General features: G+C 40.3%; 1 long non-coding RNA gene across 1 annotated transcript; it reads left to right on the plus strand.

Annotated features, from left to right (window-relative positions):
- Positions 1–616: 616 nt before the first annotated feature.
- On the plus strand, positions 617–6,086 carry LOC310748886. The gene is made up of 4 exons (XR_014541404.1): positions 617–877; positions 2,642–2,726; positions 3,747–3,887; positions 4,701–6,086. It is a non-coding gene; the product is annotated as an uncharacterized lncRNA (long non-coding RNA).
- Positions 6,087–12,530: the final 6,444 nt, after the last annotated feature.

Consider the following 12,530-nt stretch of genomic DNA (forward strand, 5'->3'; position numbering starts at 1 on the left):
TTCCTTCATGTCCCTCTAAGTCCTTTGCCTGCTCTGTAATCTCCCTTCGACCTCCTTAATTCTAGGTTTCCTGTCCCTTAGCTTCACTACATCCCGGGACCACCTCTCAGTGCTCAGCCTCCCTTACTGGGGGACTTTAATCCCAGCCATCTTGACAGCATTCCCTTCCCTCACAGAAATAAATGGAATGAAGGCTGATGCACTTCTGAAGCAATTGAACAGTCTTTTTCACCACACCAGCTCAGAATTGATGTCACAGGTTTGACCAGCGCTCCCACACAATATGATGCAAATTTGATTAAAATGTAAGGACGATATTAAAATGAACTCTTTTTTAAATCTGGGATTGAGGGGGAAGCTACTCTTGCATAGTTTCTCCTCTAGTTTCTATCAATGCTTGCCTGTTCTCTCAGTACTTTTGTGACATTTTTCGTTGCCGAAGAGTAAGTAAGAGGCATGTGGTTTGTGTCCTTCTCGGCACAATGTAACATTGAAAGAACTTGGAGCATGCATATAATCACAAGGTCTTGAAACAGTTGTTTACTTTGTCAACATTTCAGATTTTGCCCTTTAAAGATAAAACTCCTTGATTTGGCTTTTAACAGGACTCCTCTAAAAGGCTGTATTGTTTTCACTTCATTGTACAGGGAATTGTGGGACCTTAGGTAAATACATTGAAAAGAGATGCCTTTACCTTTCCAGTCTGATAAATGTAGGAAACCTGTGATGCTAAGGGATAAGCACTGGCGATCTCTGGGTTTTTTTAATTTAAAAAATCTTTAAAAGAAAACTTCGAGACCTCTGTATTAGTCAAAAGGCCCTTGCTAGGTTTGTGTTGCTGCCTTTTCCACCCTCTCTGAATATGTGACTAATAAGAGTAAGTTAAGTATCCTATTTCCTTATTCTTTTAATTTTGTGTTAAGATATAATTTTCACCATCTTCATACGTTATTTATTTCCTATAGTGGTTAGCTTGTGGTGATGGTTAGGATGTTTTAATTGTCATTTTCTTATGAGCTGTAAGCACCCTGAAGGTAATTTAAATGAGGCGGAAAGGCAGAATGTAAATATTTCAATACAAAGACGGAAAATAAATTTGTAACACACACACACACACACACACAATTTTACGGACTAGAACCTATTGCAGTTGATACCGAACATAATCCTTGTTTACTGTTGATATTGAATGTCAGTAATTTTTGTGTGCAAATTGGAGGCCACCTAAAATGTAATTATTATTTTTCTGATTAGTTGTTCAAGTATCTTCCTCCTGATTGCAAGGTCATGAAGATCAAAAATACTGAATCTGGTTTTTTGTTTTTTTTTAAAAAAGCATATAATCAAGATACTATGACAATATATTAGTTATGAGTATATCACCATTTTTCACAGAGGTGTATACGACATACATTGACCACAGTCCCATTGTAGTCAAGGAGATCTAGTTATACATAACAACTGGTGGTCTGGAATGGGGGCGACATGCAGCCCCATTTGCATCAAAAGATGCACTCAGCCAGTTCGATAGGATAAGCATAATAATGTTCACAGTCCATCCAGATGAAGATACACATTCAAATCAGCTGTGCACGCGGATCTGCCTTACTGGATCTGGACAAAGATGTACAGCATGGGGCTTCCCATCCCATGAATCTCCCAGTGTGTGCATTTCCCATCTCATACATGGAGCTAAAATTACCATAGTATATTGGGAATATTTCTTTCTTATGGTGAAGCAGAGGAAGGATCTTCAATTCCAGAAGAGGGAGGTGTGAGGCAAAAGTCAATGCTGGACGTTAAGGTTGCAACCCTATACACTTGGGAGGAAATCCATTGTACTTAATGAGATTTTCTTCCGAGTAGACATGCATGGGACTGTGGTGCAAAAGCCATAGAATATACCCCCCCCCCAGAAAAGTAACTTGATCCATTACTGTAAAACGCTGCCTGTTATAATCCGTCCCCCAGGATAATTGTGAATAATGAGGTCAACACTGATATGTTATAAGAAGAATTTATCCTGACACAGAAATAGAGAACTAATACAATTCTCATCTGATCCCCATTAAGCACAATGTGTTTGTTGTGCATCTAGGGATCCCCTTCCCCTCAACTGGGCCACTAGCCACACAAAACAGAGGCTTAAATCGAGCCCAGAATTAAGTTTGCATAACTCTGTTGGCTTAAGTACCCTCATTCTGGGTTAGATATAGACTAAAGTGCAGCGGTTGGAATAAACCTGTTTGGTTTAATGAAGTTCACTGAACTAGTTCAAAAATCTCTGAACTACACCTGAAAATATTTCCCATTATTGCTGGATGAGTTAAAGGTGAATTAAGGTTATTTTGGGGTAGAACTTTGAATTGTTTCTAGTTAATCTTCATGTTCATTCCCCTTTTCCACCCCTTGCTTCCAGTAGGAGGCCTGGAAGCTTTCATACATTTTTTTAAAAGTGTCAGTTGAAAGTTAGAAAACAAAACATGGAGGCAACATTATGTGTCTTATGAGGCAGATATGGAGGTATTGCTGTTGCTATGGTCACTCAGTCACCAAAATCACTGTTGCTAAGCAAAGAAAGAAGGAATATGAGGCATTTCCAGTATCTTCTCTGCTGAAGAGATTCATTCTCTTCCAACAGGTGGAGCTTGCAGTGCGAAGTACAGGTAAAATAACAAAGTGAATGCTGTCTTGTGCCTGCTGTGTAGCAGGCAGAAATTAAACAGGTAAGCCTTTTCCAAGATAGAAATAGAATTATGGGGAAAGACAATTCTGTCTTTTAGATATCTTATTACTTGTGTGTAGCCCCTGATTTACTTTTGGACCCTATACTTCAACTTATCATATTCTGAATGCTGATTTCCCACCTCCAAAGAATTAGTCTTTCATGAACTAAAAAGGTCATTTGGATGAACTTGAACCAAACTAGTTTGTTTTATAAAAGTACGAGCTTTAACTTGAACTAGTTCCTTTTGGGACAGGATGAACTAGAACTTTTTATAAATGAGTTTTCTAAGTACTGCTAAAGTGTGACTAGTACTGGACTGGTGGCTATGGATTATTGTACTTCCATAAAATTGTAGTATGTATTGACTTTTTTTCTTGTATGTTACATCATTCTGAAACTTTATTGTAGAAATCTGAGTAATAAAATTGTATATGTAAATAAATATGATTTATTTATAATTTGATCCCATGCTTCTTAAACTCAAAGCAGTTACAACCACCCAAAATTGCCAAGACCAAAACATTATTTGAAACCAGCACATATTGCATATGAAACGAAACACCAAAATGAATACAACTTCTTTGGAAACCTTGATGAAACTGAGAGGATTTACAACCCATGTGAAAGGACAGTGGAGATGAATCTTCCTTACCTCTTGAGAAGCTCCAGGCCTGTGCGGGGGGCGGGAATGGGACGGGACGGGCAGCTGGGTACACTTGCCCCAGGCCTTGGAGGGCTAAGCTGGCCAGGGGGTCCCATCAGAGACCCTCTGCTTTTTTGTTTGCGTTTATAACTTTATTAAAACAAGACCCCTGTACTGGTCCTCAGACAAGCTCTACACGGGCCTGGAAGGTTTCATGGCTTGGGGCTCCAGTTAAAATGCTCAGTCTTTAGCTGATGATATCTGAAGCTGTCAAAATGACAGTGTAAACAACAGGCCCAGCCGACTTGACCTCAGTTTGTGAGTTTGGTCAATATGTAAAGAAAAGATTTACTCCAACCATATGTTTTAATGCAGGGATGAGAAATCTGTATCCCTCAAGGTAAGCCACTGGACTCCCATCAGTCCCAGCGAGCAGAGTCTCCAGTCAGCATGGCCAATGATCAAAGCTGACAGCAATTGCACTCCTGCAACTTCTGGAGGTTCTCCATCCCTGATGTAAGGGCAATTTTTATAAGAATATATATATATATATATATATATATATATATATATATATATATATATATGTATGTATATAAAATCAGAGTAAGGTAACTAGTGACCTTTGGTCCTGACAGGGACCAAAAGGCACCTTGTTTGGAGTAAAGTACTACAATAAACCAAAGTCGTATTCCTCAGCTCCATTGCTTTCAAGGAATTGAAACTTCAATGGGCCAAGTAGCTGTATCATACCCTACCATGGCAAACCAACTGAGGCAATAGCTATGGTTCAATCTGCCTCTGCCTCAATATCTAGTTTCCCATGAACCCAACCTGTTTTATTTTCTTGAAAGCACAGTAGCTGAGTCTCATTTGCACTGGTCTACAGTAGGGCTTTTGCAAAGTCCCCCTCCTATTTATCTCCACCAATAGTTAGCAAAATCAAGCCCCACAAAGCTTCGTTTTCCTATTTCACTTTGCTACAAATAACAATGCCCCTAACACAGAGGAGCAAAGACCAGCCTTCCAAGAACTCCTTTTCTTGTACAGTTTTTGTAACTCTGAGCTTTGCTATAACAAACAGTCTTTTCTGTCACATCTGCTTAACATACTGACCGAAACAGTCTCCCAAAGAGAAAGTGAGCATTTCCCTCCCCACCACCACCACCACCGACCGCCTTCTTCCTAGCTATGAGATTGACTCTCATGGGTGCTTTTGCATGCGGCCCTGGACTAATTGATGAGCAATGCATTTTGGGAAGTTTCTGTGCTCTGATTTGCTTTCCCCCTTCTTCTCCCTCCCTCCTTTTTCCTTTTTAATTTGTCTAGGAAAGGAAAAGAAAAAGCCCCTCCAGTGTTGTTTCCTGCAAAGACTGTTCTTAAGAGCCCGTTGGACAGCGCGGGGGCTCTTGAAGTGATAGCTAATTGGCAAAAGAAAGGCCCCAATTGTCTTGAGGGGGCTGGAAAGTGCCGCGTGTGCTTCTGAAAAGGACTAGGGAGAAGGTGCCCGGTTTCGCTAAGCAGCTGCTGTTGGAGATGTTTGGAGATTACATCAGCATTGGGAAAAAAGAGGCTGGAGAGAGAGAGAGAGAGAGAGAGAGAGAGAGAGAGAGAGAGAGAGTCTAACTTCACAGGGTGTGAGAGAGAGAGTTTATGGAGGCTCCCCCCCCTTCTTACCCTTCCAAAGATCTTCTGACAATAATGTCATTGTCAATATAAGAGTTGTTAATTCTTTATGAATAGTACATGGGGCCTCTTGACTAAATAGTACATGTCCCAAATCTGTCAGCTGGACTCTTCCTTCACATGCTAGTGAGATCACTTTGATTGGAATGTTACAGGAATGGCTCCATCCGCCACACAGCCCTGAATACGACATTATATAATTAGATCTCCCAGAGCAGTGATAGTAGTAGGATTAGTATCCCCCCTACCCCGTTACCTCATTATTGTAGCTTAAATATGGGATCAGGCCCTTTGATGATTTTAGTGGTTGTAATTATATTAACGCGATTCATTTTATGGTCCTGTTTCAGCGCTTATTTAGATTACAAACTGTCCCGTAGGTTTCCTGAAAAGAGGAAGGACTCTTGAAAGAGCTCATATGCATTTTCAATGAACAAATGGTGCCTTACTGGACAATGTCATAGAACAGGACACTCTTTTTTTAAAAAAAAAAACTTTTCAAAGGGGCTAGTTAATGATTCTTTTCTTCATAGGGTCAACTGAGTTTAGGGTCCATTTGTTTAAATAGGCCTAGATTATAATAAGCAGCGAATTGCAAAGTAGTCCAGTCAACTGGTGTTCATGAAGTTGTTGCTGGAACAGACCTGTAGCCATTTGCTACCTAAGTATTTGGATAGGCTGAATGCAATCTTATTGAATCCAGGCAGCCAATTGGACAATTCCACTGTCTTGACAAAGTGAGATGACTTCCTTCCTGTTGCACAAGTTGCTGACCTGCTGCCTGAGTCTACAACAGCTGCCTATATGCAAAGACTCACCCATACCAACTTGAATCAGGAAGATCAGCATCCCTCTGAAGCACTGATTTAAATAGTTGCTTCTAAAAAAACAAGATGGACATGCTTGGAAGTGATTGTTTAGATCTCAACATTCTAAATGGATCTGGGCTTTGAAGACATGCCACTCGAAAACTGTTTAATTAAAATGAACCTCAATAGTGACTGTGAATAAATGGCTTGGCTTGCTGTATATACTTCTTTTCCTTCCCCATTTGCAGGGATTCAGAAGTTGACTAAGTGGTACAATACCAATGAAGTGATCTTGGTCTGAGTTAAACCATTGGCCCATCCAGCCCAGGACTGCTTATTCTGACCTGCAATGGCTCCCCAAGTCTTCAGGGCAAAGGTCTTGCCCAGTTTTGCTAACTAAAACTAAAATATCAATCTCTGGAAATCCGATACATTGAATTCAACAAGGCTCCTTTCTGAGTAGACATGGTTAGGATTGTGCCGTAATATCCTTTGATATGCCGGTGCTAAGATCTGGGATTTTCTGCATGCAGAGCTTTATCACTTATATATTTGATAGACATTGCCAACATGCATCCACAGATGTCCATTGAATGAATGCCGCCATGATGCAGAGCCTGCTGGATATTCTTTGCAGACCACCAACAGCAACATGCATTTCTTACAGAAAGGTGTAGTGACATATTGCCCCCCCCCCAAATTGCAGCCCTGTTTCTCTGTCAACATAGCAAGGCCCTACACATGAGTAACTCATGAATAAGGTTCTGGTCATTGACTGCCTAAGACAGGCATAGGCAAACTCGGCCCTCCAGGTGTTTTCGGACTACAACTCCCATCATCCCTAGCTAACAGGACCAGTCTTTAGGGATGATGGGAATTGTCTCAAAACATCTGGAGGACCAAGTTTGCCTGTGCCTGGCCTAAGAGGAAAAGATAGGAAGCTGTCTTATACTGAGTTACACCATAGGTTCATCTAGCTCAGCTGGCAGTGGCTGTACTGGGTTTCAGGTGAGGGTATATTTTAGTTCTACCTGCAGATGGTGGAGACTGAACCTGCAACCTTTTGCATGCAAAGCAGATGATTTAACTGCTGTGCTAAATGGTTCTTCATCTTCTAAGATTCTCTGCCCTAGTTACAGTTTTTGAATTGGCCCTACTCCTGTTATTCTTATTCTTATTCTCTGCCTTTTCCCTGACAGAGACTCAAGGCGGCTCCTACTTTTGCCTTCTAATTTTTTTTAAAATAATATTTATTAAACATTTTTTAAAATTATAAAAAAGACAAAACAGAAAAAAAGACAAAACAAAAAAAGAAAAAGAAAAAATACATCCATCATTCTCAAGTTTTTAACTTTGTTACCTTCTTTCTTTGACCTCTTCCTCCCCTTTCTTGTATCCTGGTTAATAATTATCACAGCAAATCCTATCCATAATTCATAATATTTTGTCCTTACATTATCTTAATCTATTTTCATCTTGTCTTATAGCAAACCTTGAAACTTAAAACTTAAATCTTATTTTTACCGACTTCTCATAACCATACCATTAACCTAATTCTTTAAACATTTTTACTAGAACCAAGTAGTTCCATTTCAACATTTTTCTAGCATTCATCAATTATTTTAAAGCAGTCCTAATGATAAAAGAAAAACAAGTAAAACAATCCAATCTTCATCCAGCGTCCCTTCCTCCTGGTTCCGGATTTTGTCAGTCGTTTTTGTCCCATTTATCTAGCGCATTAACCTGGTGTCCTTATATCCGAGGCCCTCAAGTCTCTTCCATGTCCCTTCCGCGGCTCTTCTTCATATTTTCCTTCCACTCGTAGGAACTCCAGCTTAGTAATATTTTTGACCCTTTTCAACAGATCAGCCCCATTTCCATAGTCCAGACTAAACTCCATGTGATATTTAAACACCTGTTTCAGATTCCCTCCAAAATTAAAAGCCCCCACAGCTCCAAACATCTGACGGCCCATTATCAGACTCAGAAAGTCCAAACATCCCGGCATGGGAGGGTCATTCCAACCCCCCATTTCCAAACCAAACCTAACTTTATCTTTCCAAGGCTGGTTTTCCCCCAATTCATTTATCAAGTCCAAAGGCTCATGATCCTGCAGGGCCGCAGCTCCCTCCATTTCTGACACCCAGGATTCAGCAGTATCCTCTTCACTCATCCGTGCTGTCATAGCACACTCCTGTTTTAGTTCCTGGGTAGGCTCCATGTAGTTTCCTACTGCCTGTTCAAAATTTCTGGTCGCATTAGTCATCAAGTCCGTCTTCTGGCTTAGCTGATCCAATAGGGCATTTATTTTACAGAAAGCACCCAACAGAGCTTCTGAAAACATTGTCCTGCAAGGTCACAAGTCCTTTCCCACGATTGTAATCTGTAACAGCTGCAAGCTCATGAAGTTGGTTACAATTTCACAGTCTCCCTCTAGGGCAGTGTTTCCCAACCTTGTGCCTCCAGCTGTTTTTGAACTACAACTCCCATCATCCCTGACTAGCAAGACCAGTGGCAAGGGATGATGGGAATTGTAGTCCAAAAACAGCTGGAGGCACAAGGTTGGGAAACACTGCTCTCGGGGGACAACTTGTTTATTCTTTCTTTTAAGAACAATAGCAACAAAGTTTCTTTTTTAAAATATTCAGTCAATATTTGTTCCTTTGAAATGCGAAAGGAAACAATGGAGTCACTATGTTACTTTTCTTTTAACTATCTGTCAGAAACATTTGTCTCTGGTCAATGAGCTTCAAACGTCAGTCCTGACACTCCGCTCCAGGATCAGGACGGTGGAAAGTTACTTTACTTTAAACTCACTTCTGCAGGTTTAGACAATCCAAAAAAAGGTCCCCCTTCTTCTCCTGCTACCGAAGGGGGGGTTCCACGGTTTTAAATGATGAAAGCCAGTCCTTTAAAGGGGAATTTCTATGCTCTAGTTACGTTATCTTTGCTTTATTCTGACTACAAAGAAACGGAAGGCTGACTTCCTGTTTAGACCTTCCCGTTTCAGTACCAAATTGAAATATATTTTAAGTCCAATTCCTCTCTACTGGCCAATCCTTATTTGAAGTCCAATTGTTCGAGTTTTAAGTACTCACGGGTGATTCTTTAGATGCCAAATTGTCCCAGGAAAAAGGCAGCGCTCTCCGGCCTTCTTAGCCTGTTTCTCAGGGCTCACTCAGAGCTGTCTGATACTCTCCTTCCCTTATTCCGCAAGGGCATTTCTTTCTCTAGGTTAGACTTACCCTAGAGAGTAATCATAATCATAATCTCTAATCATAGAGAGTCTCTAATCATAAACTCTAATCATAGAGAATCATTTTCCCCTTGATTCAGAAAAAAGAGACAACCACACATCTGCCTCACAAGTGAGTTGTGCCCATCAAAAAATATCTTCAGGGTGGCTCCCTACCAAAAAATTAAAATAAATAAATAAATAAATAAAATACTATATATAATAATTAAAAGAAGCAACAAACAATTAGAGCAGCAACAGCAGATCTTCCTTGCTCCATCAATTTCTCAGAGACAAAAAAGATGTTAAAATGATTTTAAAAATATTGAAAGGCACAAAAAAGAAGTATTTGCCTGGCATTGAAAATACAGTGATTTAGGGGGCACTTGGAGAATAGTCTCTGATGATGATCTTGGGGTATGGTTAGGCACCATTCGGTACTGAGATAGGACTTTATAGGTCAAGACCAGGACCATGAATTGGACCTAGAAATGAATTGCAAGCCAGTTCAGGTTGAGAAACTTATAATGTCACATATTTTGGTTTCGATAGTCATCCATGAATGGTTTGATATCCAAACCTTGCTTAGAATCCCTTTCCCAATGTCTGGCACAGAAGATACTCTGTCTGATTTGTAGCTGTTGTCTCTGTCTGACCTTGATTTTCTGGCAGAGAAGCATATGTACTTGCATTAAAAAATACCATTCAGATAAGAAAATGAACAATAGAGCTCCATGAAATTTCCTAATCGCAGACTATGGTGTTACATAACAGAGGAGCAAGGCATGTAGGACTCATCCGGAGCCATGGCAGCAAATTCCCACATTGGCAAAACAAATATTTGATATGCCATAAATCTCATGGAATGCAGTTTGTGTGACAAATGGCCCTAGGATTTAGTTATCTACTGGGTTTTTTTTAAATAAAATAAAATAAAAAATAAACTAAGTCCCATTGAGCTCAATAAATTGTATTCAATGCTAGCTTCATCCAGAGTAAACCCATTGAAACAGATATGACTAACTTGGATCCATTAATTTCAGTGGAGCCGCTCTGAGCAGAACTGAGACACATTAGCACTAATAAGAAACTAACACTGTATATACAAAGCTGACAATTACAGGAGCAGTGCAGATAACAACCTTTGATATGCCAAATTTCTCCCATCGATGCAGACGTTTGTGCACTGGGTCCAGTTTGTGCATGAAGTCCCACCAAATGGCTTAAAAGTGTTCTGGGTTGTCTGTGCCAGTGGAAACTTTTAAAGGATTTGTATATATATATTTAATTACAGTTGCCCACACAGTCTTATACCAGAGCGTGATTTGCTAATCCTTTATGCCTTTCCATTTTCATGCAATTGAAATATGAGTTTCAGTCAGCATCTATGTTACTAAATCCTTCGTGAATGGAGTACCCACAAGCCCATCCCATAAATACCACACAGCAATCAGTTTCTCAGACATTAGATATTGCTTTATAGACATCAGACCAACATTTGGGCATTCCCACCATAAATGGTGGAATGTACCTTTACCTCTACATCAGCATCAGCAATTTGGTGAGAGTCCCTGATGTCATTCGGGAAAGTTGCACCACTGTGCAATGCCCCTGTGGGTGACTTTGAATGTACTCTCCCTTCTGTATGCTGAAGCTGACCAATACAGTCTAGATAACCATAGTTTATGCCACCTCTTTTCAGTTATATTCATCTGTACAGTGGTACCTTAGGTTACAGATGCTTCAGGTTACAGATGCTTCAGGTTACAGATGTTTCAGGTTACAGACTCCGCTAACAGAAATAGTACCTCGGGTTAAGAACTTTGCTTCAGGATGAGAACAGAAATTGCGTGGCGGTAGCACAGCAGCAGCGAGAGGCCCCATTAGCTAAAGTGGTACCTCGGGTTAAGAACTTTGCTTCAGGATGAGAACAGAAATTGCGTGGCGGTAGCACAGCAGCAGCGAGAGGCCCCATTAGCTAAAGTGGTACCTCAGGTTAAGAACAGTTTCAGATTAAGAACGGACCTCCAGAACGAATTAAGTTCTTAACCCGAGGTACCACTGTATATCCATTTCCCAAACACTTTAAAGGCCTAATAAAGGCCCTGTGAAAACTTCCAAAAGTTTACCTTTGGGAGCTGACACCAGCCCCTTCCATTGATTTAGGAAGAAAGCCTTGAATCCAGTGACAGTTCTAGATGCTTCGGCTTTTATGGATTGGCTGGCTAGAAGATAATGGAAATGGCGTGTTTGCAAACAGATTAGAACCATTGTCTCCATGGTATGTTATGGTTGGTGTAAGGTCATTTACCTGTGCCGTTAGTGCAGACGTACCATAATCTAAATAACTATTTAAGAGCATAACAAGAGCCTGCTGGATCAGGCCAATGGCCCATCTAGTCCAGCATCCTGTTCTCACAATGGCTGAACAGTTGCCTATGAGAAACCAGCTAGCAGGATTTGAGCACAAGAGCACTTTCCCCTCCTGTGGTTTCCATCAACTGGTAGCATTCCCTTCCCTGGAGGAGATGGAATTGTGCATCTGGTCATCCTCTGGATGGTGACCCAATGGCAGCCGTGGTGAACCTAGACATAATCTTTGTATCCTCCCATCCCTTCACTATTTACTCTTCCCTACTAAGGATTGTGCTGATATCATTTAACTTTCCATATACCCCCTAATGAACAGCAAACAGATAGCTCAAACCATGTAGAAATATGAATTTCATTGTAGATATTTCTATTTTGACATTTGCTCTAAGACTAAGAAAAATGCGAGCTGGAAGAGTACATTATTGTAAAAATAAACTTATTTTCAAATGCACAGATTTTATAATGGGCTTAAAATTGGCATTAAGCGCCTAAGGTAAAGGGTAACAAAGCCATGAACTTATACTCTAGTGAGCAAGTTGTTATTATTGATTAAAAGAAATCTACAACTTTATTTACAATGCTATCACAATGGCATGCTCTTAAACAATTAGTGTCAAACCAAGTTACTGAGTGTTCAGCGGGGCTTCCATAAACAGAACTGGCGATGCAACAGGTGGCTCAATTACTTTAGGTATGTCCATTACAACCAACCAACAGCAAAGAGAGGCTGAAGATATTAGAGTGGGGGGGTGCAATTATGTTGACTCATAGAAGGAATCTGAACAGCTGGGGGCCTAGTGTCTTGTCTGCCAACTGTATACAATAAACTCCCCGTCACAAATGAGAGCTTAAGGGGAAATGCTGTAACTGACAAGAGCTGCTAACATATATGAGAAGTGCTTTTAATTCGGATATTGTCTCAGAAACTTGGAGCAGAGAAGTAGATGCTGTTACCCAACCAATGAAAGACCATTGTCTGCAATGTTTCTTCTTCTTTAATATTTTTTATATCTAATACTTTTAATATAGAGACATAAAATTGTTCTCTCTCTCTCA

The sequence above is a fragment of the Podarcis filfolensis genome (assembly GCF_964270895.1).
Source record: "Podarcis filfolensis genome assembly, chromosome: 1".
Classification (NCBI taxonomy): Eukaryota; Metazoa; Chordata; class Lepidosauria; order Squamata; family Lacertidae; genus Podarcis; species Podarcis filfolensis.